The sequence below is a fragment of the Fukomys damarensis genome, unplaced genomic scaffold (genome assembly GCF_012274545.1).
Source record: "Fukomys damarensis isolate Sample0158 unplaced genomic scaffold, DMR_v1.0_HiC HiC_scaffold_9, whole genome shotgun sequence".
Classification (NCBI taxonomy): Eukaryota; Metazoa; Chordata; class Mammalia; order Rodentia; family Bathyergidae; genus Fukomys; species Fukomys damarensis.
This window is the reverse complement of record NW_022900921.1, coordinates 38,655,092-38,682,815: the sequence shown is the minus strand read 5'-3', so window position 1 is coordinate 38,682,815 and position 27,724 is coordinate 38,655,092. Positions and strand designations below refer to the sequence as shown.

Here is a 27,724-nt window from a genome sequence, read left to right as displayed (position 1 = left end):
ATAGTTAAACAGACTAATACTATTTATCATAAATTCAATATAATATTACAAAATAATAATAATAACATTAAATGTTGGTCACACCTCGATGTGAAGTTGGGACAATGGAGTGCAATTATAGTTCAGAGTCTCATGAGTTGTGCTATGATACAACTAGGTCTTTTCTTTGGTATTAGTTCCCTACTTTATTCATTTTAAAAGAAAAGAAAGAGAAAAATATCTGTGATATATTTGAAGAGTCATGTAGGAAAAAATCTGGATTAAAATGCAAAGAAAATGAAATTTGAAAAGCCAAATGAGAGCATCAGCAGTACAGTAATATAGTCACTGGATGTAGTATACTGTATGTATGTACAGTTTGGATATGTATGTTAATGAAAATGTAAGCTAGGAAAAGAAAGAAATGTATAAAGAGAGATAGGCAAAGAAATGCAGTCAAAAGTTCCTAGGGGTTTTTTATTATTTTTCTAATTAGTTTCACCTTGATCTGGACATCATAAGCAGACCCAAAATGTTTAAACAGAAAACTTATGTGAGGATTCGAGATTCTGTAAGGCACTTAGGAAGAACAAAGACAATGTCATAAAACAAGTCATTAAAAAAGATTATTTTTGTTAAAAGGAAACCTAGGGAAAATTATGGAAAATGATTCAGACAGGAATGTTATATGACATTAGTTTTGCATGAATGAGAACATTTGAAAATCTCTAAAGCCCAACATTAGAATATCTTTCTCAACTAGAAAATACCTACTTTACTCAATTACAATGGGAGTGTGCATAGCAGAAATGCACACGGACATGACCCCTGGTTTAAGAAGCTGTGTAAAGTTCTGTGGTAGTCTCTGTGCCTGGGTTGTGGCATTCTTGAAGGAGTAAGAGAAGTTATATTCTAAAATACAATTTTATGTTTGATTTAATGAATCAGAATATATGAGATGAAAGAGAAAAATGGAATTTAAAATTGGAATTCTTTAAAAATAGGCTTTCCAAGCATTTATCTTCACTGTCATGGGGGACCAGAGTTATTTCATAAAATATTGCACATAATTTGCAAAACAAAGTCTTCATCACACAGTTAGCAGCTTTTGAACTCTGATAGGAGACTTTGAAAATTAATATCCCACAGATTTTAGTCTGCTGAAATTCCTGAAAGGCTTCAGCATACATTCTTTTTATGAGAACAGAGAACAGTATTTACAACAAGAGCTGTGCTTCTCTTAGTTTTAGGAAAACTTTGAAGAGATACAGAACATGTATACATGAATATACATGATCTATATTTGATATTGGAAGAAAAATGCAGAATACTTTTCCTAACCATTTAAAATGTTAAGATAGTAAATGAACTATGTAAACATTATACATGATAATATATAAATGTTATAAAACTATAAAATTTACTGTATTTGATAATCTGTAGTATTTGCTTATTTACACATGTTAAATAGGAAACAGTACCTTCACAAGTATCATATTTTGCACATTTGGCTTACAATCTCATTAAAATTATTACATATTTTATATAAAATGACCCTACTTAAAGCTTTGCAATTTTACACTTTAAATGTCATCATTTTTTCATAACTATACTCTCAATGGTAAAAAATAATTAAGCCCTCTAGTGGCCAAAATTGTATACAGTTCTGCATTATTGTTACAAAATAAATTGGTATGTTGGTTATGTTATTAATATAAAAATGTAAGAACACTGTTCCTGCTTTCAGAATAAGACTTTCTTTTTTACTAAGGTCTAATTTTTATAAAGGAAGAATTGTAGCTTTTAAGATAACATCAAGACAGAAATTTTTAAAAATATAACATGTAAACAGTTTGTATGGAAAAACTATTTTTGCTTTGTTTGTCTTCCTATCCTGTCCAGAATAGTCTTGAGTTCCAGATACTCCTGCCTTATCCCTCAAGTATCTTGGATTAAGGCATGTACCACTTCATTCAGACAACAAAATGTTTTGTAAATTCAATATATGGATGATACAGCAAGTAGATATTAAGACACATTACTTCCATGTGGAAAGCAATAATTAGATGATGATATGATTAAATATTTTGGGCGATTTTTAATACTTATCAACTCAAAGAAGATATTTTTTCAGAAGGCTAATGTTAACCATTTGCATTACACCCATATGAAGAATTTCTATGAAGCAGTAAGTCATTTTCAAACATATCACAAAGTACAATTGGTAAATTTGAAAGGGGATGGGAATATAAATATATTGCAATGAAGAATGGGAAAAGGATGAAGAGGCTTCTAGGCAAGGTGGCAGGCAGAAGAGAATGGCCCTTCCTGTGACTGTGAGAAGAATTAGGGCAGTAAAAGACAAACTGTTCTGAGAACTCAGAAAGGAAGAGCTCTGGAAATCAAAATAGAAGGAACAAAAATGCCAAGAGCCATGCAGAAGCATACATACAGGGATCAGAGAAAGTTATGAAGCAGTCTACAGTATCACCAGGTTACCTGATGGGAACCCATCACTACAAGCACAAGGTAAACGTAAGATCCAGAACACTTAATTGTGTGCTTTTTTTTTTTTTTCTTTTGGTACCAGGGATTGAACTCTGGTCTTTGCACTTTCGAGGCAGATGCCAGAACCACTGAGCTAAATCCCCAGCCCAGCACAAGGTACACATAAAGAGGGTCCACAGATCCAGTGGTAAACATTGAATGAGCCATCCTAGTTGCAAAAGAAACCCACAGTTACTGCAAGCTGTAAATCCAGGGCAGGGGTTCAGTCTGAAAGCAATTCCTTCAGAAAGGCAGTTTACATTAGGAGAAGAAATCCACCGTAACATTTGCACATATCATATACAACCAGGAGGCATCTTGAGAGGGAGCTCATTGTTTAGGACTGAGCTACAAGAAAACTTGGAAAATTCATAATTCTGAGTTCCTGGAGATATCTTGCTATGGTGGAAGATGACTGCAAGAGACAGCCATGGAGTGGGTTCAGTCACAGACTCACAGTACTTGAAGCAGCTGAGAGCTTCAACTCTGTCAGGCATAATAGTTGGTGGCATCACACTCAGTGGTAAGGGCATGTAGTTTGTGCAGGACATTGGACCAAAGAGCCAATAGCAAGGGCTAGATCGCCTAGTTCCCTTGGCTGTCCACCTTCAGTGTCAACTTCAGTGGTTTGTATGCTTCCACTGCATCAGGATATGCTTCAGCTTGGCTATTTGCCATGCTCCCAAGTGAACAGCCTGGGTACAGGCTGAGTCAGTTGGCATTTTTCCAGCCCCTACTGAATCCAGGCAAACATAAAAAAAAAAAATCCAAAAATGAGAAAAAGAAAAACTAACTTAGAGTGAATGCAGTACTATCACAGGCAATACATCATTAACTGGCCTAGCTTGGTGAAAAACATGAGCCTATTTATAGCAATGGCCTGCTTGGTGGGAACACAGAGGAATCATATCAGGTCTCAGTGGTGACTCACAATCTGACCATATTAGACAGAACCAATATTAGGTACCTGGACAGGAAATTCTCTAATTCAGGAATTTCTGCTTAAAGGAATATTGTGGACTCTTTTTCCCATTTTTTAACTATTCCTCTTTCCTTCTTTTCCTTTTCTTTATTTAATTTATTTACTTATGTTTGTCCTTTTATACAATTTTTTCTCTTGATCTTTTCTTCTTTTTCTCAATTTTCCCCTTAATTTTGCTCCTTTGTCTTTTCTTCTCTTACTTATGCTCGTGTTATTTTTTTCTTTATTAGTTTTTATCTTCATAGTTTTATTATTTTTTCTCTTTTTCCTATTTTTTGTTGGTAGTATAGTTATTTTTGTTTCATTTTTACTATATTTCTGTATCTAGTTTATCCTTGTGTTGTCATTGCCACTATAGTTTGTTTTTCTCCTTTAAATTGTACTGGGGATTGAAACCACAAGAGAAGAATGCCCACTAAGAAAAGTTGAAGAGATATACATTGAAACAGAAATACAAAGTATAAGAAATACACAAGTGAAAAAAGGGAAAGATAGTTTTTTAATAACTGATTTGAAAGATACTGAAATGATGCAATGTTGGACACAGAATTCAAAAGATGGATTTAAAAAATGATCAATGTCTTCAAAGAAGGTACAAAACACCCAGCTAGTTTTGGTTTAGATCTAGAATGTTCCTCAAAAGTCTTATGTGGTCAGTGGGACTTCTGGAAGGTAATTGGATCACTAGTTGTTATACTCATCAGTGGACTAATCCAAGGATGAGTTCATAGCTAAATATGCTGTTAGGAGGTGGGGCCTGAATGGAAGAGGTGTGTCACATGGTGTGTGACCTTGGGGAATGTATCTCCTTTCCTGGCTCTTCTCTCTGTGCTTTCTAACCACTATGGGGTGAGCAGCTTTAGCACATCATGCCCTTTTGCCATGTCATTTCTGCCTTGGTGCCAATCATGTATTGACTCCTCTGAAAACTGTGAGTCAAAGTAAACCTCTCCTTTAAATTGCAGATATTAGGTATTTTTGTCCGAGTAATGTGAAAGCTAATACACAAAAATGGTACCAAGAGAAGTGGAGTCTTCCTTTGTGACTGTATCTGACCATGTGGTTTAGAAGGGATTTGTGGGAGGGGTGTGGAAACATTCAAGCTACAGAAGCCTGGGGATAGTATGAACATCCCTGGGGATGATGAGTAATTCTCTTCAGAGCTCAGAAGACTAGGATGTTGACAGGAGCATGCACAGTACAGTTCAGGCTTTGGGTGTTCAGATGGGAATGAGGACTGTATTGGAAACTGGAGTAGAGGCAATGAAAAGCCTGACAATGTGCACTTGAGAAGCTAATGTGTCAAGATGTGAGAATGATGCAGAAGGAGCAGTAGAGACCCCATGAATCCACTGAATATAATTAATTTTATATTAATTACAATTAACAACCATATAAAAGAATTTCAACTTAATTACATTTAATTTAAAAATTACATTAATTCTGTGTGATCATTAATTGTGATATGTCAACTTGAGTAAAATGACCTAGCAGGTAAGTAAATTCTGGGTATATCTGGATGACTGACATTTAGGCCACAAACTGAGGGAAAGGATCCATTCCAGATGGGGGAGGCAAAAGTAAACAGACTTGTAGCCTGGATAGAATAAGAATGAAAAGATTAAGAAAATCTCTTATTTTTGTCAGAGGAGCTATGATCTTCACCATTGCCCTTATACATTGGTCTCCAGTTAGGCCTTCCAACTCAAGACTCTTTGGTTTTCTGACATAGAACTGTATCACTCTATCGGTGACTGCAGTAAACGTCCAGATCTTCAACCTGCTACTGCATCTTGTGGTTCTCCAGAGATGGCTATGTTTTTATCATTATTATTATTATTATTATTATTATTATTATTATTATTATTATTATTATTATTATTTTTACCCAAGGTAAGGCTTTATTGCAGGAAAGAGCTACCTTGAACAATGGTGAGAGAAAGTGAGACTGAGGCGCAGTGGGGAAAATATCATGAGAGTTGAATGACAGGATGGCAGGTGATTGAAAGGGAGGATCACATGGGTAGCACAGTGGAGCAACAAGTTAGATTTTGCTTCTCCAGAGGGAGTAGGTTTCACTTTTCCAAAATGGCTCATTTCCATAAGTGGGAACCATTTTAGGAATGGAAGCCATTTTAAAATGTAGGAACATTGAGGCCATTTTGTCTGGTAGAGAACTCTATCATTCCAGACTCTTGTTATTATGGAATAGAGAGGCAAATATCTTTTTCTGTAGTTGCTTCCTGCTGGCAAAGGGGTATTGTTGGGGGGGGTGGCTTTAGATGGCCAAGGTGTGGTCTCGTTAGTTGGAGCCAGCATCAGTAGTGAGTGGCTAGTATCTGACAATGACAAGTTTGCCAACTGTCTGGTTGGTAAAGGCCCACATGTGTTCCTGCAAGAAATTTTGAAAACAATGAAAGAGACAGGTATTGAAAAGCCAAACTATGCATAGGATGGTGAGAGGTCCCAGGAAAGGAAGATGCCATTGGTCAAAGTACCCTGGCAGATATTGTAGTCTGTCTAGTTCTTGTCTACATTTTTCTGTGAGCTCTCTAAGCTTGTTTACTTTATCTCCAACAATACTAGATTGGTTTACAAAGTAACAATACTCTTCCCCTAATAGAAGCCATGTTCCCCCACTTTCTGCTGTTCTTATATCCAGAGCTCACCTATTTTGGAATAACACAGCTGCCAGAAATTTGATTTGGGGACTGTAGGGTGACCAAGGAGTCTGCCACCTTTTAATATCCTCAGATATTAAAAGATATCCTGAGATATGTAGTAATAGAAGTGTGTTGATGTTGAAATTTCCATGAACCCTACACTTGTTCCTGCCAGAACTCTGGCTTCCATTAGGAAAGGTAGTACAAGAAGGGCATGCTTGTTAAAGTGGTGGATATTGGTTAAAAAAAAAAGTCTAGCACATTTGTTGTTGATATTACCTGTACAATCACTTTGAATTTGGCAGCCTACAGGCAGCAACAAACAAGATTTTTAAATAAATTAGAGCATGTATAGTCAAGGTATAAGCACTAAAATAAATGGGGTGGCTTTGGGAAATAGGCATGTTTAGAAAATGTTTTTGAGAGACTGAAGTAGTGAATTTAACTTATCAACCTTTAGACCTTTTCACTAATGGAGGTTATCTATAAGTCTGATATCTTGTTACAATTTTTTTTAAGTTGTGGCTATAAAAGAACTAAAATTTTAATAATTCTGAAAAACATTTGAGCCAAAAATATTTTAAAACTCTTGTTGAGTTCGCATAAATTTTATCATGGTTTTATCCAATGACCCATAACAGTGATTAGACACCAGCATATCTGAAAACTCAGAAGGGGTCATCAATTGAACCTCTTTTTAAGTCTAGCTATATAACTATGTTCTTGATCTTACATATGTCTAGTTATGCTTTTCTACTGGGTGTTTAAGACTAAGTTTCAGTGAGACCTATATTAACTATAATTAACCTCTTACTATCTATCAAGATCAATTAGATCTTTGCAGGCAATATCTTGGAACCATGCACAGAGCCTCTCAGCTTTTGTCAGTGTCAGCCATCAGGATATGTCATGGTTTGACCATGATGCTTTCTCTGAAAGCATGGGAGGTTTTTCTTCCAGGTGACATTCCTTTGGGAAACTGCAGATGGTGCTTTGGTGTCCGACAATCTCCCTGCTCAGGAGGTTGGGTGGCTTATGAAAAAATGTAAGATCTCATAAAAAAGGTTCTTTCATGTCCTGGATTCTTTGTTGACCTTGCACCCCTGATTAGGCAGACAGCCACTGGGACTCTTCATATTCGGATCCTGTAATCCTGTAAACTTACCCATAAATCACTTGTATAGTCATACATATATTTTATTTTGAATCAATTTTTCTAGAGAACTCTAACTAATATATTCTATAACATCAATATTTATTATTAGCAAACAAAAGCTGCCTTTCAGTCTAGCTCAAAATAGGCAGTGACACACCAAGGCACCAAAGCCTGCTTCTGAGGGAATTCTATTATAAGTTGTTTAAAAGAGTTGCTTAGCAAATAATGCTGATGTGTTGAGAGATAGGTTAGATTCAACTGTTAAAAGCAACATAGCAATAATCTAGCTCCCCAAAACACATGTGCTGGATGTAATGCACTGTGGGAGAAATGTATGTAACAGATAAGAACCTCTAAAGTGAATATTGACTGCTGAAAAGTAGCAATGTATGAGTTTTCCCAGTTCATACTTTTCTTTCTAACCCCATTTCCTAAGTTTTGCCATGAGTCAACTGAAGAAGAAAACCACTTACTTAAGGAAACATAACAGGGAATGGGATCTGTAGGAATCATTAGAAAAGAAAAAAATTAGGGGCAACAAGATCAAACAATCATGGTAGAAGGCATGCACTGAAGGAACATAAAAATGAAGCTAGTTTTAATTTTTGTGCCCTGTTCAACATTTTTAATCATTAAACAACATCTTACATTACTTTTACTTACAAAGACTGAGGTCTAATTTGTAGCTAAATGGATGCACATTTAGGCCATACTCAACTGAAATAAATAGGACACACCTGTAAATACCAAATAGTTTCTCTGGTGTGAGAAACTGAAAGCATAAATGAGGACCAAGATGAATGATAGATAACATGAAAGAGGAAGAAAAGGTCCACAGGAGAAGGGGAAGTGGCAGGAGTAGGGGAAAGAAAAGAAGGGAAAGCAAAAAAATATGAGAAAAGGAAAAAAATGGAAACAAAGTCTTTGTAAATAGGGAGTGGTAGAGGCGGGTGAAGGAAGGACAGGGGAATGGGGAAAAAGTAAGAATCAAAATACATCATGTAAAGGTACATGGTCCCAATGATGAATGTCATTATCATATTGTATACCTAAAATATACCAATAAACTCAATGAAAAAAAATGAGGTCATTGTGAAAAATTTAGGAAACAGACAATAAAATAGAATATCCTTCCTCAGTACAAATAAAATAACAAATAGCATAATTATTTGCCCTTACAGACCTAAAATCCAGACACATGATTTGATGTCTTACACTGAAATTTATTAGCTTAAAAATGAGAGGATTTTATGTTGGCTCAGCACAAATGCTGAAATTCACCTTTATGTCTCAGAATAGTAAACAGAAAAAGGACACTTTAAACTGAAGTTTATTATAGAAGGTTTATAGTAAGTGAGATGGCAAAGGAAAAATATTAAGAAAGCTATGGGTAAAAGAGATATACTTTTAATATGAAAGGATTTTGTATGCATGTCTTGTGAGAAAGATATAAAGAAAGATATACAAGACCAGAAGGCCTAAGTATGTAGAGAAGGTATGGGGAAATGATTTATTTATGTTTGCTTGTTGGTTTCAAGTTTGTTATAAAAGGTTTACATTTATAGTCAAGAAGATCATTCATTCCTTTAACCCTAATTCTACAAGAGATCTCTGTTAATTTTGACCTGCAAAAATTTTGACTAGTCATAACAAAAAGATTTTATAATTCAATTGGCCAAAACCATCTGAGTGCACTCGTTAAAATTGTCTTATATGTTTGTCTGTCTTAAATGTTCAAAGATGTTTGTATGTTCTTGATCAAAATGACATCAAATAGATTGTTGATTTCTACAACCTGGCTTTATAGGATCAAATGAAAAACTTAAAAGATAATTAAATATAACCTTTAAGTTTGGATACGCTCCTGTTGGTAAATAAAGAAGCCGCTGCTCAGAGAATTTATTCTGATCTTTGTTCACTAATGGGAGCCACCAAAATAATTTTCATAGCCTTATAAAAAAAATCCCTTGTTAAATATGTTGTTAAAAATGTCTATATTGGTTATCATCAAAGGTCTGAATTATAAATATGTTATTGTAACATGTTTCTGATGGTTATCCTCAAAATATACTATTTTCTGTTAAAAAAAAAATGGAAGATCCTGTTGATACAAAGCTACATTGCCACTTTTCTGGTATACAAAATGTATTCATATTGTTTGACCATGCAGGTTTTCCAGCATATTGTTTATGATAATAACCTTTTGGTCCAGGTATTCTCCCTTCTCTTCTGCTCCACCTACTTATGGTTGCAGATATGTTTATAGACCTACCACTGTCCCTGAACAGCTTGATGCTGGGTTTCCACTGAGGAGACTGGATTGGGACCCCAACACTGAAGCAGCAGAGAAAACTCCAGGATGTGTCTCAGTGCACAAGCGGAAATCTCATTCCAAAAAGCAAAGTTTCCCTTCTTTATCCAGAATGAGGATTTATGGGACTGGTCATTTCAAAATTCCACAAACTTAAGCTTATCTGCAGGACTTTGGAAAACAGATTCACATTTTCCTCAAACCAACATTTGGAAACCTGCTGCTGCATTGGGAGAAATATGCTTATTGTCAGATGTCAAAGTTATTAACCTTAGTTTGAATGTTTTTGGCATGGGGCCTCTAATATGTGAAATATCATAAATACTGTGTTATCTCAAATCAGGTTTATATACAGCGCAAAACATTACATGCGCTCTTGGCCCTTAAAGAAGGTTCCTCTGAAAATTTGGGTATTTACCTCGCTCAGATAAAAAGAGAGCTTCAGTGAGGATCCGGAAAGTCAAAGACGGGTAAGAGGAAAAGGTTTGACTGATCAACCTAAGACAGGGGCTTCTGTTAAATCTTCATCATGTTATAGGCCTATAAAACAGATGACCCCAATGATGGGTAAGATAGCCAAACGCTTTTCCCAACCTAAGACAGGCTCGGACATACCTTTGAAAAACATCAAAACTTATAAAAACAAAGGAGGAATTATTGGGTGCTGGCCTGTGAGCTGGCAGGAATGCTGCCATCCTAAGCTAAGTGGAACCATTTTAGAGTTAAGTTTCTGTTTTAGTGACTAAGTTTCTGTTTCCTAAGACTGTAGTTCCTTATCTTTGTTACCCAGCCTTTATAATTGCCAAGGTTACTATTACCCATGATAGTTTATGTTTATGCCTATTTCTTCTTATCTTGCTAAGACATTTTTTGCTGCTCTGAAGTTTCTCAAACTTAACAACCTTCGAGTTTTTTGAGTCATCTGGTATTTTATGATGTCCTGACTCTGTAGAAGTTTCCTAATGCTTGTTTTAGGTCAGATAAGATTGTTACGGTATTATCATGTCCCCTCCTCTTAGGTTTGTGGTTTTTTGCTTTAAAAGTCTGATGCTTGCCTGCAATAAGCGTCGCCTTGATCAGACTCTTGTCTTGGCGTCCTTCCTCTCTCCCTGCCCCATCTCTGCCAGATGCTCTTTCAGGTTTGAGGCACTGCTGGACAATGCTCTGCATCACCGGCTCGCAACAAAATGGGGTAAGAAAAGCCCTCACATTTTCACTAATAAAGCCAAATAAAAAGTATTGTGTATAGGCCAGACTACATAGAGATGGTTGAACAAATGAACTCAACAATAAGTGAGTAATAAGTAGGAGCTTTGGGGCTGCACTGAACAAGAGGAAAATACATCACAGAACAAGGCTTCTCTAGAATGCATGATGAACCCCTCAAAGAAGCAACATTTACCTCCTCTACCCCACTTTCCCCCTTCCACAGGCCTATAACCTATAAGACTATAAGATAGGAACATGTTAAGCAAAAGTCACTCACAGTACTTCAGTAAGTTCTTAGCAGGGCTGTTTAAGTTTAAAATAAATGATAGGGAAATAATTGGCAGGATGATTTCATGGGCCACTACTGTAACAAGAGAAAGAGTAAAGAACTGAAGAATGCATAGTGGGAAGGATGAGCAAAGATCTCAGTTGGGTAGTAAAACGAAGAAAATTTTCTGAGTGGTTTGTACTACAGAAACACTCACCAAACAAAACAACACAATGAAATAGGAAAGGAATTTAACAGCCAAAGAAAGTGACTGAATTCTAAAAGACTACTATTTTCAAACTAATAAATAAATAAAACCAGCAAGATAGAGAATGGACATGATCTAAACTGAATTATTAACACAAAGGAAGGCTGGGCACAAACATTATGCCCACAGAAAGGGAAATCTAAGATTGTGGACAGGCCTGCCCTTAACATTTTTAGTGCCTAGAGTCAGACTAAAATATCGTACAACTACTAAATAAAGGTCATTTCAAGATAGTAAATTATTTTAAAGTGCTTACATTTTTTCCTCTTCCTATCTGGAAAGTAAACGTTGTGGACAATTTGGCATTTCACACAGTCTGACAGCAAACAAGGAACAACTCCTGGCCTTCAAGACCCAACCATGGCTGTCACATTCCTTTTTGCACCACAGGTCTGGCCAACTCCATGAGGGGACTCAAATGTTTATGTACAGACACCTCAGCCCAGGCTTGTCTACTTTGGCCATTTCTTGGGTGTAAGGATAGTGTACCAGTGGTTTGGGTCTGCTCTTAGAAAGAAAAGAAGTCATAACAAGTATTTAAAGTGTGTTTGAGCCAAAAACTGGGAAATTCAGGAACTGCCACATGAGAGCATACTTTAGATGAAAGTGTACAATCAATATTGGGCACACTGACTTGGTCCATTATAGTATCTGGAGAAGGGCAGTGTGAGGCCGCACCAAATTGGAGAAAAATAATAAGTATGAAAAAAATGCAATGTTAAAACACATACTAGGAAATACTACTTTCCATAATAAATAGACCCCCATTTTGGTAGGAAAATGTGTTATTCAAGTGGTTAATTTTTCTAAAGGGGAAACTAGTGAATTTGGCCAGTTAAACTGTATTATAATGTGCTCCAGTAAAATTTGTTGGTGAACAGACACCAGTATGAAATATCCTGCATGTCAAGAACAGGCACCTCAGCTGAAGGAACAAAATAAGACAAGAGGAAAGTGTCAAGCTGGCCTCTGACTTCCCCAGAACAACATCAAACGACTGAACATAAAACAATAACGCACACAAACTTCTGAAGGAAAAAAGTGTGACCCAAGATTTCATGATCAGCTGGGTTGCTATGAGGTATAAAAATAACAGACATAATAGTCTTTAAGATGACAGTCCCTGAAAAAGATATCAAACTCTAAGTTGGTCAATCCAAAACACAAGAAAAAACTATAATGAAAGCATTAGATCAATAATCAATGTCCACATATTCTAAACAAAATATATTATTCCAGACAATTTTTAAATTGTCAAGTTGCTCTTCAAGTAAAAGACAGAACCTCTCCAAGATAAGGGAAGACATAAAGGGACTGCAGATTTAGCTTAGTAGTTCCACTGTCTGCCTCACAAGCATAAATTGAACCCCTGGTACCAAAAAAAAATGTCAACTACAAAATTGAACATTTCTTTAAAAACATACACAAAAAGACAAAGACAAAATTATGTGACAATATACCTGACAGCATGCTTTTATTTGCTAGTCACTAAATAGTAAAGTCATAATATAAAATATAGAAATTATATTCATATTAACAATTTATGAAAATTCTAAAAGCAAATAAAATACTACAATACTGCCATGATTAGCTATGTGGTAAAAGTTCGAAGTAGCAGGGAGATTAAGAACAATTCAAGAGGAAGAGAATGGGATGAAGAACCAGGTACTGAAGAGCAGAGATTTATCTTTGTGGTTTAAATAGAGAAAAAAGTCCTCAGACAAATATGGCAAACAAGCACATGGTTTAAATGTGGATCACTAGTACCATGCGCCTATTATACTTTCTGTCCTTTTCTATGTGCTTAAAATGTTAGTAATTTAAAATGCTGAAAAACACAAAGCCTACAGATTGTATTAGCTTACTTTACAATGTAGAAGCTTTTAACACGTAAATTACATAATATGCTATTAAAATCTTTTAATGTGTTATTAAAATGCAGATTCTTTGCCAAGAAAACAAACAGAAAAGGGCACCACAACACTTCTTTATGGTGATGTCTGTCAGTAAAAAGATATTACAGTTAAAATATGTTGCCATCAACATCACATTATTTAAAATATGTTGATAACAAATGATGTGCCTGAAAACACCATTTCAAATTTCAAAATAACTATAATAATAAATATGTTCAGGGACCAAAAGACAAAAAGTTGTTGAATTAACTGAAAATGTTTGTTATAGATGTGTTTATGCTATCCTTCTGCCAGCTTCACAAGTTGAGGATACATTTTGTAATGCAACACCCCCCGCTGCCCTAGGCTCTGCTCTAAATTTGAATAAGCAGTCTTAAGACAGCAAGGAGAAGAACTTGACTTAAGAATGTATGTGCAGCAACTGTAGTGAGCAATTTTAAGGCTCTAGTTCAATCAGAGGATGCTGGAATTATCTCAGCTTTCCTAGGTGGCCAGCTTTTGACCAGGATGCACAGGCGGTTGGAACAACTACCTTTTCTTTCAACATCACATGATCTGCTCAGTGGCCTGCTGCCAAACCATCATCCCTTTAGTGCATGGTGAGAGATATAGGTCTAGTTTTAATCTTTGGTGAGTTGAAATCCAGTTTTTATGAATACAAAAATGGGCAGACATTTCTCATTTCTCAAAGAAGAAGAAATAGCAAACATATGAAAAAATGTTTAACATCACTGGTCATTTAAGAGATGCAAATTAAAAACAATACTGAGATTTCATCTCACTCCAGAAAGAATGGCTGTTATCAAGAAATCAACCAATAACAAATGCTGGTGGGGCGGGGTGGGGGAAGGAACACTTTTCCACTCTTGGTGTGAGTGCAGACTGGTACAACCACTGTGGAAAACAGTATGAAGATCCCTCAAAAGAAGATGATTAGAGCTCCCATTTGACCCAGCTATTCCTCTGCTGGGCTGGGCATCTTCTCAAAAGAATTATAAGAATCACACCACGGTGATGTATGTGCACCCATGTTTATAGTGGCACAGTTTGTAATAGCTAAAACTTGGAAACAGCCCAATTGCCCATCAATTGGAGACTGGAAGATGTGTTTGTTTTATAAAATGGAGTACGACTCAGCCATAAAAAATGAGAAACTAGAGATATTTATAGCTAAGTGGATGTATTAAAGCCATATTCTTAAGTGAAATAAATAGGGCACATATGTATAAATACCAAATAATTTATCTTATGTGAGAAACTAAAAGTTTAAATAAGGATCAAAATGTATAATAGGTAATATGAAATGGGAAGATAAGGTCCAAAGAGGAAGGGGAATTGGGATGGGAGGGGAAGGGGAAGGAAAAAATATGAGAAAAAATGGAAACAAAAGTTTTGTAAATAGGGAGGAGTGGAGGGGTGGAAGGGAAGGTAGGAGAATTGGGAAAAATAAGAAGCAAGAAGGCTGGATTTACCTTAGTAGTTCCACCACCTGGCTCCGAAGCGCAAGGACCCAAGTGTGATCCCCAGTACCAAAAATTTGTTTTCCAATAAGAACCAATATGTAAAATGTAAAGGTACAAATTCCCGATGATGCATGTCATCATATTGTGTACCCAAAATGTACCAATAAGCTTAATAAATTAAAAAGGTGAAAAATTATAGATTATGAAAGATTTTGCATTAATCATATGTGTGTGTGTGTGTGTGTGTGTGTGTTTAAAACAATTTCCCACTTTCCAGAGAAGCAGGAAGGAAGAGAGAGAGGAGATAGAAGAGAGAAGAGAGAGAAAAAGAAGGAGGAATGGGAGGGGAAAGAGGAAGAGGAGGAGGAAGAAGAGGAGGCGGAGGGGAGGAGAAGGAGCACTAAACTGCCCAAATTTAGATTCTGATCAGAAAGAGACAAAAATGGCAAGCCTTACAATTTCCTTGAAGTTTTACATGAAAACAGTCAAATTATTTGATTTCGGACTATGTTTACAAATTTTAGCTAAAAAAGAGATCCATTTTGAAATAATCATTTTACTTTCAAATAATTAGAAAATGAGAGCAGTTTTACATGCAAATATGAGACATCTAACTTTTGGCTTTTTCTTCTCACCCCAACATTCTCCTGTGGAATGCGATGGTATCATGAGAGTACCATACTCCTCAGCTGGTCCAACTGCTGATGAGCTCAGTAAATGACTGCGCTGTCCTGGGATGGGAGGTGGCCCCTGGGAGTGTGACCTGGAAGGATGTACTCTTGTCCCTCGCTCCCCCTTTCTCACCCTGCTTCTTGGCTGCTATAGGTTGAGCACTTTGTTCTCTGCCTTGTTGCTCTGCTATCCTTGGTGCCAGCCAACGATGAACTAAAACCGAGCCAAAATAACTTTCTCTACCTTTAAATTGTAAGTGCTGGGTGTTCTGTCCCGCTAACAAAAAGTGATTCCGATATTACATATTTATTTTGGAGTATCTTATTTTTGACTACTAACCAAATTCCAAAGCTTTCACTGGACAATATAATCACAAATAATATGAGATGAAAAGGAGAACAGCAAATACATTTTCATAATTGTGTACAGAGTATTTTAGAATTAATTTAATTACTTTGAAAAATTTCTATGATTTCTTGTGACACTGGAATTCTGGTCATATGTATTTCCTATTTGACTCTTTTTATCCTAGTATGTCCAGACATTTTACAGACACTGGTTCCATGAAGAACGAGACTTCAGAGCTTCTTTGACCGCCCATGGGAAACTGGTACAACAGCTACAGTGGTTAAAGTATGGGGCAGACATACATATCCTACTGGAAAATCACACAGGCATAAGTTTATCTTAAATTGTGAAATTTTGTATTATGGGGAAAAGCAGGTGAGAAAATTCTATATTGAAACTTTAGAAAGATAAGTGAGTTTAAATTTAGGAATATTTCATTTTCATAAACAGTTCCAGGAGTAGAGCTCTCTGGGATCAAACAATAAGTGATTGTCTGTATGCCCAGGAATGTACCCAAAGAAACAATGGTTAGTATTAAGATAGCTGCTTCATTAAATTAATGAGACTGTCCAAATGAAATATTAATTTACTCTTCATAGGGGAGAATTATTCCCTTTAAAAAGTTCATTTCTTTTTTTTTTAGAATAACAAAAGATATTTTACTAAAACCTAAGATTTATAGGAGTTTCCAGACAAGCCATCCAAAATGGCCGCAAGCTCTTTTTGAAGTGAGGAATCTACGCTTGACAGCAAAGACACGTTATTAGTGAGGGCAGTGATGTTTGTTAATGCTACCATTTTGGTTCAAACGATCAGCTTGTCCATCTATAGTGTCTAAATAAAGTTAACCTAGGTTAGAGAGTGTATTCTAGAGAACTGGTTAGCTGCCTTTCAACCAATTCAATTAGATCATCATGAAAGGGGGAAAAGGAGCCCATAAAATTTTGAAACTACTTTTCCCTTCAAAAAATAAAATAAAGTGCAGCCATACCCCTGCAGCTAACCCTGACAACTCCCTCATCCACAGTGCTTTATACTTAAATCATGATGGGGAAATGAATAAACGCAGAGGGCCACTACTTTTAACCATTTCACCACAATCCAGATGATACTTCTAGCTTCTGCTCATGCTTTACAACAGTAAATCAGGAAAAGACTTGGATTTTCTAATGTGCATTTAATCACTAACAGACTGAAAATGCCTGGGCTTTTATTCTGTAATGTTTCTAAGACTGTGTCCATTAAATGCAAACAAAAAAGGAAGAAGTCCTGGCAGAACAGGAGAAGGGACACAAACTTGACGATCGGATCGACTTAAATATTATTCGTGGCGTATAGCCTAGTCCTTGCTCTAGCTGTTTCTATAGCTTGGGCTTCATTGCTCTTCCACTGCTTAGCTACATCGTTTGCTAATGGGTCGTCTGGATTAAGAGAACTGTGGATCTGCAGTGCTGGGGACCATTTATCTTTCAAATATCTAAACATATTCTCTCAACTTGTCTACATTAGGGTGATAAATTTTGGTCATAAAACGTACTTTAGCTGATGCCATTGTGCATTATTCTGGAAAAAATAGTTCAAGTTTAAAAGTACCTCCCACCGGCTGGGGATTTAGCTCAGTGGTTCCAGAGTCTGCCTCACAAGCTCAAGGACCCAGTACCAGAAAAAAAAAAAAAAGTCCCTCCCTCAAAGGGGGTATCCTGGGGCCAGCAATGACCACATGAAAATAATGAGCATTGCTCTCATCTGGTTCTGCTTTAATGCCAAGAACTGGTTGTGCCAGGCAGTGTTTCTTTCCTTGATGATCCTGTGTTCAGCCTCTGGTCGAGTCTTTGGCTCCGTTTGTTTCATAAAGTTTGTTTCTTAATGGTTCAATCCAATGGACAAAATAACAGAAAGCAAAAGGGTGGAGTAAATTTTATTCACACTCCAATTGCTTCCTTCCAAGCAAAGCCATTTTTTCTCATACGCTTACTCTCTTCCCTTGTGAAGGTAGAGACTTTGGAAAGAACTAAACATAAAAGTCTCCTATTTTCCTTCCTCTCATCAGTCAGCCATCTGTAATGAGCACATTTGGCAGCAGCAGGAGGCGGGAAGGTACTTCCCCACACTGTTTGTGGGACTCAATACTTGAACTAAGACAAAGTACTTAGTTGGCAGTATTCTCTCTTAAATGTTCAACCAGCTCTCTAGGAGAAAAGCCCCTTCTTCTGTCATTTACAGATTTTCATGGTTCAATTACTCCACATAGGCTGATTTTAGGGAACCAGACATGTGACATCATGGAACACAGATCTGAGAAAATATATAGGTGAACCAGCCAGCTCTCCAAGCACCTAAAAGCTGACTGGGGCACACAATTGCATCTGAGTCATTCCTCAAGCCGGCTTTTATCAGAAATAGTTATCATTTTAGCTTCAATCTGCTCACGCCAAAACCTATTCTTAATTGTTTTGAAACTAGTACTGGCAAGAGGGAGGTTATTTTTTTTCTTCTTCAAACAGTGAAATATTGCTTTTGTGGGCCATTTTTAACTTAGTTGTGATCAACACAGTAATGGAACCATACTAAATGCTCAACGAATGAAAATGATTAATATATACACACACACATATATATACATGTATATATTAACATGATATGCAACCACCATTTGAACAATCTAGCCTGTCTACAAGTTTACATTAAAAAAATCATTTAGGGCCAGGGATTTATTTAGCTCAGTGGTGCTGCCGCCTGCCTTCCAAGTGCAAGGTCCTGAGTTCGATGCCCAGGACCAAAAAAAAAAAAAAAATATATCATTTGGCTACTTTGTAGATAAATGCAAATATCTCTCACTTCAAATATATCTACAAAATGCATTAGTGTGTGTTTTCTTCTTGCAAAGGGCTTCAGAGAAAGGAAATTTTCCACACAGACATATGGTAATGCCATGATAAATATAGATTGAGGATTAAATTCTTGAAGCTTAATATAGAAAAATTGAGCACAAATATGGTTATGTAAGTAAATAATGAACTATTAGATTGATTATATGTCTTTATAATGAACATAAAAACATAGAAGTAATAATTTTTTAAAAGAGTAAAAAGCTGTTTTGCGAGGCATATGCAAATTGTATCAACTGAAATGCATTATTCTTATAGGTTATTTGTACTCATGTAATTACAATGGAATTTTAGATGTTGATATTTATACTCACAATGTTTTTGTGCTTTTCTGATGTGTTTTGATAAGTACTTTAATAATTTTTTAAAAGAATGATTGCTATTGTTAGAAAGGTTTTTTTTTCCTTTGTAGTTTAAATGTGACATGAGGGGTTATGGGGATAAAATAGTTTCTCACATAATAGCTAAGATCATTCTTAAATCTATTGAGAAATAAAGTGCTAGAAGAAGTAAACAGACAACTGCCCAAAGACAGTAAAGGTATAACTTTAATTAGTAATAAAATGAGACTCTGCTCAGGTGACTTCTTTCTCCATAATGTCTGGTGACGGTATAATTACAGAACTTCAGTTACCAAAAAATTAAAGAACTATAAAAGCCTGCCATTAAGTAATGAGTAGGGTCTAAGGGATTCATTTATGTAAAAGGTGGTGATGATATTTTGAGAATAATGAAATGAACTAAATAAGCCTAATTAGCTAGGAGCCTCGCAATTTGGTGATCCAGCTCTGTGTTCCAAATCAAAGTCCCAGCTGGAATTTGACACTACCTAGTGACAACTGTCTGCTCTATCATAACTGCAGAAGCTGGAAAAGGCTGACTTCTAAGACTGGCTGGGGTTCTCTGCATAGGAGTAATTCAAGGAGTCTCCCCGTTAGCTGGAATCTATCTTACCACCTCTATGCAAGAAGCTGGAAAGATCAGTACTGAGAATAGGGACACCTTTCCCCAGTTTCCTCAAGGGGACTTCTAACTCCTCTCTACAACTAACCTCCCATCTGGCTGCCTTTTCTGAAAGTATGCGTTGTCAGATCTTCTGCAAAAGGAGGAGGGCCAAGAGATGGAGAAGAGTGGGGAAGGGAAGGAGACAAATCAAAAGAATGAGGACGTGCTGTGTATGCACCAACTCCCCAGGAGGAATGGGATCATTATGTACTGCAAACATATTCTAATTTTCTTTAAAAGTAAAAACGGAAAGAATGGGCTGGTTTGAGAATAAAAGCTCACTACCAACCACTACCACCCAAATTTGTTTTATCAGGAGCCAGGGGATTTCATGTGCTGCATTTGGTACTAAGGGATTGTAATGGACAATGCTACATAGATGAAATCCCTGAATTTTGGGGTTAAAATTTATTTTTTTTTAATTCTAAGAGAAAAAAAAATGAAGTACTAATTTGGGTTCTCAAGTCTGACTAAGTTACTTCTACTGTTTCTTATTCTTTTATACAAAAGTTTCACATATTTGTACAATAAATAGATCCACCTTCTTTCCTGCCTTCTCTGGTCAACATCTTGGTAAACATCATTAAAAACAATAATTTTTTAAAGTTCAATTATTGAGCTTTAAAGAAAAGTCCACCTATTCAAAATTCCTGTCAACATTCTCATTTTTATTTGCTCAAGGAAATTTTGTAGACTTAATATCAACAATCCACCATATACCATCATGAGAAATACAGTGTAAATTATTATATATCATATTATTATTTATTCATCACTACAACAGATTAACATAAACAGTAAGAGAACAATATCATGGGGGGACTAGAAATGAGAAACATCATCTTATTCATCTTATCTTTAGTGATTAGCATGTATTTGGGCACATAGTATGTGATCAATAATCACAGTTGTATACATGTGATAAAGAATGAATATATGTATATGTCAACAGTTTCATACTTAATGTCACTTACTTTTATTTTGAGATGTGTTTATACATTAAGATTCTGGTAATTCATTCTTTGTACTCTTTTCCTCTTTCTGAAAATTCCTGGACATTGGGGAAGGGCTATCCTGGGTAAGGGTTGATCCTACCATGTTATTATCTTGTTCATTACCATGACTTTTTTCTTAAATTTTCACCTTCTATTGTAATATTTGGGGCTTTATTTTACAACCTTTTTACTGAAGTTTTAAACATAGTCCTAAAATGTTAAATAGGAGAATCCTTTCCTATTTTTATTTCATAATTTCATGGAACCATATTTTTATAAACTGATACACTATGTTCTTTCTTGAATTTTATTCTGCTAAAGTTATTCACAATGTTTGAGGATTGCCTTTATTCTTCATTGTATTTCTCCAAATTTCATCCCTGTTTTTCTCCTACTTGGGATTGGCTTAATGATAGGTTGAAAATACTCTATTTTACTCCAAGATGTGCCTTTGAGTTAATTTTTCTTTGAGGTAAATTTTATTCAGTAAAATTAAGCAAACTTTCATATGGGAAGCTTACAATTAAGCAGTTTGTGATACAGTGGGGAAAAACACTAATAATTTTTGTCTTCTAATGAGTCCACTGTTAAGTTTCCCATGTGAAACAGTGAAAGTTGATCTGAGGTAGGACATCAGGGTTAGATTCAGTACACAAAATAAAATGCTTAGATGCATTAGAATTCTCTTTTTTCTCACCTAAAGTAGGCAGTTAAAAGCACATTAAATGTGCATCTTCCAGCTTGTTGTCCCAGTTGCTTACAGGTCATCATGTCTTCATTTCAGGCAGCAGAAAGGAAGAAGAGGCAGCTGATCCAAACTGCTTCTCCAAAAGGTGTCTTGGAAGTTGTAAGTATCATTTGACTTCCCTTTGCTAGGTTTGCACTAGAGGTCATATCTGTTAGTTACACAGAGGCTGACATGTACAGATTTTAGAGAATGGGTGAGTCAGGAGGATCTCCGTGACTTCAAGGCCAGCCTGGGCTGCACAATGAGTTCAAGGCCAGCCTCAACTACATAGCAAGACCCTGTTTTAAAGAAATAAAAAAGGCAAACAGACACTCATAAAAGGCATGCAAGTATGAGAAGTGTAACACGTTAGGGCTCCACAGAAAATGGGAACAGAGCATCAACACAAGTAACACTAAAAGACTCACTGCTTATTGATTTTAATGTGAAGGACTATAGCATTGATTTATAATTATTTATAGTGCAACATTACCATAAATAAATACATGGTATTGTGTTTTTTCCCATTTTTATTCTTTATCAATACCTGTTTGCAGTATATAATGATTACATTCCTCATGAGAACTTGGCACAGACGCATAACACATTTAATTCTTTCACCGTGCCCTTCCCCTTCCTGCCCCAATACTCCCTCCATCTCTTGGTCCCTTCAGTTTGCAAAAGATCTGTCTACCTATTTCATATTATCTATCTTTTATTTTGTTTTATTTGCATTTCACATTTTATTATATTTGTGTTTCTAATATAAGAGAAACCATGTGATATTTAAGCTTATGTTGTAGAGATCATCAGGAAGAACGAGGCCCAGTTGGCCTCCTTGGTGAGCACTGACAGGAAAGACGTCATACAAGCTTGCTAACAGGCTTCATGGAAAAGTAAAACACCTGAGGTTATGTTATTTACTTGGAAAAGCACCATGGAAGGTGGGAGGCAGATGAATCCTGTGGAACTCTAATTACTTGTGCCCACGTCTGAGTGAATAAAGCCAGGGTGCACCAGTCATTTGGGGCTCTACGTCAAAGGGAGATGAGCCCTCTGGGCTCTAGATGTAAACTTGTTTCTGTATCTCTTTATTTTTCATCCTTGTCACCCCTTGGCCAGGTTCGAGCTCAGCTTGTAGGATGGTTCCTACATTCTGTATCTGATTTATTTCATTTAACATTATAGACTTGACTAGAGGCACACTTTTTAACATTTAATAGGATTTTTTTCTTATTTCTAGAGTATCTTTCTTTCTCTAAGGATGTGTATTAAGATTAAAAAAAAATACCAAGGCACATATACTTGATGAATATTTAAATAATATAAAATAATATAAAACAAATACTAACATTAAAATGAGTTACATTTATGAGTAAATACCATGAGGTTCTTTCTTTTGCTTTTGTTAAATCATTTTACATAAAATACATATTGTTGTCTAATGTTCAAAAATATTTATAGTGTATACAATATAATTTAAATATATGGAAAAACAAAATATTCCCATTGTCTTTTAATTTTGGTTGAAATATAGTGCAGACAAGTAGAAAATTCTTAACTATAGCTTAATTAGATTTTTCAAGATTAATACATCCATATGATCAATATAGAGTCTGATAACAAATGCTGGCAAGGACATGGAAAAAAAGAGCACTTATACACTGTTGGTGGGAATATAAATTAGCATAGCTTATATTGAAAACAGCTATATAACTTCTGGGAATAAAACCAAAGGAAATGAAGTCAGCTTATGAAAGGGATACCTTCTCACCCATGTTTGTTTGTGGCAATATCCACAAGACCAAGATTAAAGAATGAGCATAAGGCCAGGGATTTGGCTCAGTGATTCTGCCACCTGCCTTGCAAGCACAAGGGCCCAAGTTCAATCCCCAGTACCCCTCCCCCCCAAACATTGAATCAGCCTACATGGCTATCAACAGATTAATGGATTAAAATGTTATAATACACAATGGAGTATTATTCAGACATAAAGAAGAATGAAAACATGGCATGTGCAGAAGAATGGATGGAAATGGAAGCAATTACATAAAATGAAATAAGCCAGCTACAGAAAGGCAATTATTAGAAAAGAAATGATCATGGAAGCAGAAGGGGAAAAGGAGAGGTAGGTAAGGGAGGAGAGAAGGGACAGTAGATTTAATCAAAGAATAATACATTCATGTTGGGAAAGTCACAGGGAAACTATACAGTGGTGACTTGGTTCATGAACTTAATTTGTTCTACATTTTTTGGAAAAGATGGCCACATTTGTGTTTGTGTGGGAAAGATGGCCACAGTCATATTTGTTACCCAATCCAGAATTTGCAAACAAAAACAAATTTTGCCAAACACTTCTGTTTGTACACCAAGTTGCAAACAAATGTGTCCATGAACCTGTCCCCTGCGCCCCCAACATACACATGAATAAAATTGAAACCAGGACCTTTATACTGACAGCTACATCCCAAACCCTTTTTTAAATTGTTAAGTTGCCCACGATATGCTCAAACTTGCAATCTTCCTCCTTCAGACTCCCAAAAGTGCTGGAATTAACAGTGCAAGCCACCATGCCTGGCTACATAATTATTATATTGTATAGACAGCTTCATTTAAAACACCTGAATGTTTTCACCATAAAGAAATGATAAATGTTTGACCAGATAGATGCTCAACGTTATTCAAACATTAAACAATGTATACATGTATCAAAACACATATATGTACTACCTAAATGTACAATTATTTATTTATTTTTTGTACCAGGGATCGAACTCAGATCCTTGCATTTGCAAGGCAGGTGGCGGAACCACTGAGCTAATTCCCCAGCCCTAATTTTTTATTCTTTATATGTCACTTAAATAAGTAAAATTAATTTTAAAAATAAAAAATCCACGTCATTCAGTAATCCCTCTACTGCATACATATTCAAAGGAAACGAAATTAGTAAGTGAAAGAGACAACTGCACTCATACATTTATTGCAACACTGTTCACAATAGCCAAGATAAGGATGGAATCATAGTAGGTGTTTATTCATAGACAAATGGATAATGACGATATGGTTTATATCTACAATGGAATCTTATTCAAGCACCAAAAGTACTTAAATTTTGTCATATATTGCAATGTATGGAGACAAGTACTGCACATCCTTATTCATATATAAAAAGGTTGCTGTCATAGAAATAGAGAATAGAGTAGTAAATACCAGTTGGGAAGGACAAGATAGCATGGGGACAGAAAAGGTTGCTTAGCAGTAGAGAACTGCAGTTCCATAAGGGGAATAATTTCTAGTGCTGTGTAGAACAATAATTATATACAGTGATTTAGTTAACAATTAATTTATGGCATGTTTGAAAACAGAAATTTTTGAACTTTTGTGCCACAAAGAAATGTAAAAATTATTTGAACACCTGGAGTAGACAAAGCTTGGATGGTTTATTTCTAAAGAAAATTTCCAAAGTATACATGACATAATATTAAAAGTTGACATCACTGTTACAGAAGGAATCAGTAAGTGACACACAGAGAGGCAAAAGAATGGAAGTAAAATAAAAAAAGGATTTATCTGTTGACAAAGATCGATCCCATATAAAGTAGTGTCTTGATAGATATAGTACTGGACTACAACTCCTTCTTTTATTGGGCTTTTATAGTCTTGATCTCATTCAAGTTGTTATATTTCATTTTCACAATTTATATTGCTGATATTCAAAACATGGTGGTGAGGCAGTTGAATTTTAACCTGTACACAGAACTTTTTGTTAGGGTACCTTTAAAATGTATTTAGGTATTTATTCTAGCCCAGGGGAAGTGGGTGTGTCTGGTCAGCAAAGTTAACAATGTTTTTTTTTTTTATTTACAAAACTTTTGAAGGAGACTAGATGTGTTGGGTGTCTGTTGATTTTAAACTAAACAAAATAAATGTTAAAATATTTTATATTGTGACATTTTGTAGGTTTTTTTTAAATTAAAGTGTTTTCTATCATTCCTTCCTTTGTTTGGGGAGGGATAACTCTTTACCCCTCATTATGTTTATATCAATTTTTCTTATTTTTCATAATTAGCATCTGGTAATGTGGGGCAGCAGTTATTCTTTCATGTATGAGTTTTGATATCCATTTTACCATGTAGGGCCCAAGTATGAAGACGAGCAGTATAACAATAATCGGTCTTGGGCTGGGGATTTAGCTTAGTGGTTCTGCCATCTGCCTCTAAAGCCCAAGGACCCAAGTTCGATCCCTGGTACTAAAAAAAAAAAAAAAAACAAAAAAAAAACAATAATCGGTCTTATGAGGGTGTTGACCCAGGCTCTCCATCTTGACAAGGTAAGAACAAAATTGAATGTTGAGTCTTTGGTACCAAACTCTTCTTTTAGGAGTTTATATGATATTTTAGTTTATCTAGTGAGTCTTTAACTATTTCAGATTGGTTTGTATAGTAGCAGCATTTTTCTTTTAGAAACAGACAAGTTTTTCCTCTGTGAGCAGTGAGCAAATCAAGGGCCCACCTAGTCTGTAACACTACATTTGGTAATGAGTCTAAATGAGTTTTTAAAGCTTGAATTGTATCCCACATTTCTCTTAAGTCTTTTTTAATCTCTTGTCCCAAAGCCACAAACTGTTGTTGTCCTAACCCAAGGGCCATGGCACTTCGAGTGAGGCTGCCTGTTATAGCTAATCCTGTTAGGATGGGGAGGACAGTTTGGTCCCTTTTTCTTTCTAACAAACCATTTGTTGTAGCAATCTGTAAAGGCAACTTTCTCATGGCTGAAGGAGTACAGACCGACAAGTTGGGGCTTAAGATCCCCAAAGCGCACACACCAGCAGAGTGCTTTGAAATCACTTGAAAAACACCATTTTTACAGAGAGAGAAAGTTTTATTTGGTGCAGAGTAATTATCAGTGGTTGAAGACAAATCAACAATGTTAATGCAAATGACTGAAACATTGTGTGATTTTTTTAATATCCAGAAAGAAAGTTTTATTACCAATTATAGCTAATGGGTAGTTGAATTAGAGGTACATAGCAAGCTTTATTGGCTCTAAGGGCAAGTTGGTCATTATGTCAATTGCTTGATCTTGGTGAGTGGTATATAAATCTAACAATTAGAGGCTAATTTCTAGCAGCAGTGAATAAGTATTAACAATTAAATCTATCATATCTATCTATGTATAATTATGGGGCACCCATCTTTTATTTGTTGAATTGTTTTAGGGCAGGGGTGTTTCTAAACTTAGGGAGAGATGTTCTCCAAATTTTTATAATTTGAAGGATCTACTAGGTGTCATGAGTGAGTGGTGACCAGTGTTCTGGAGTAGAGGAACATCTTGTGTATACCCTGTAAGTTTGTCCTCTCAGCCATGTATAATCTCAGGGGTTACTTAAAAGCATATTAAGTGGATTACATTGGTCTTGTACAGAATTATTACAGTTCTTTGTGTCTCCAGGCACATCAATATTGTTTAATCATATTCAGGTCATTTTTTTTTTTAGCAATAAGTTTGTTCTCACGTATAGCTTTTACAGTCATAGTTAACTCTCGGTCTCCCGTAATGTTCTCTGGGACAGGCATCAAAAGTTATATTTAATGGGTATCTTTCTGCATCTCATTTGACAGATTTAAATATCATAATTTTTATCAAACTTATCATCTGTAGGCTTATAAACTATTAGCTTAAAAATTAAATAACTCACAACAGTTTGACATAGCAAAAGACTCTATAATATCTTGATTGTAGTCTTTATTTTTCAGCTGTGTGTGGACTCACCAGCTTCTGGTGTGGCTAGAGCAGGGTTTTGAGTGTGCTGCCTCCTGCAGTTGCAGCCCATGGATTTTGTGACCTCTGAATTGGGAGTTTGAGTACCTTGTTCCTTTGAGTCGCAGTCCATGGAGTCCTCTGGATAGGCCCACTTTACTCTAGAGTGGTGAATCTATGGCTGGACTTTAGTTACCTTGACAGCTGTGGGGATAACCATAAGTGTCTCATATGGTCTTTTTAAAATGGGTTGTAAAGGATTTTTTTTTAATATTTTAAACATAAACTCTCAGTCTTCTGGTTTAATTAGATGAGCAGGGGTTAGCATTGGGAGGTTCTCTTTATCTCTAATTTGTCTTTGAATATTTTGAACACTTTGCCCAATTTTAATAGCTGTAACTCTATATTGGATAAGCCTGAGATAAACTTTTAGTAAAGTCTCTTAAGATATATGGTAGCCTTTTAAACAAGACATCATATGGGGAGAATTCAGTATAACTTGGGGTATTTCTTATTTTAAGGAGGGCAAATCAATCCATGACCCCAGTAATGTCTGACAATATTTGG

At 35.8% G+C, this 27,724-nt stretch overlaps 1 protein-coding gene and 1 pseudogene across 1 annotated transcript in view; both read right to left on the bottom strand.

Moving 5' to 3' along the window:
• Prr16 (proline rich 16) overlaps positions 1-21,431 on the bottom strand; it is a 144,961-nt gene extending 123,530 nt beyond the window's left edge. Inside the window, exon 1 of the mRNA XM_019209615.2 lies at positions 21,368-21,431. The gene's annotated coding sequence lies outside the window, so the exon portion shown is untranslated. The remainder of the gene's footprint in view (positions 1-21,367) is intronic.
• Positions 17,097-27,290, bottom strand: LOC104872048 (annotated as a pseudogene).
• Between the last annotated feature and the right edge of the window lie 434 nt (positions 27,291-27,724).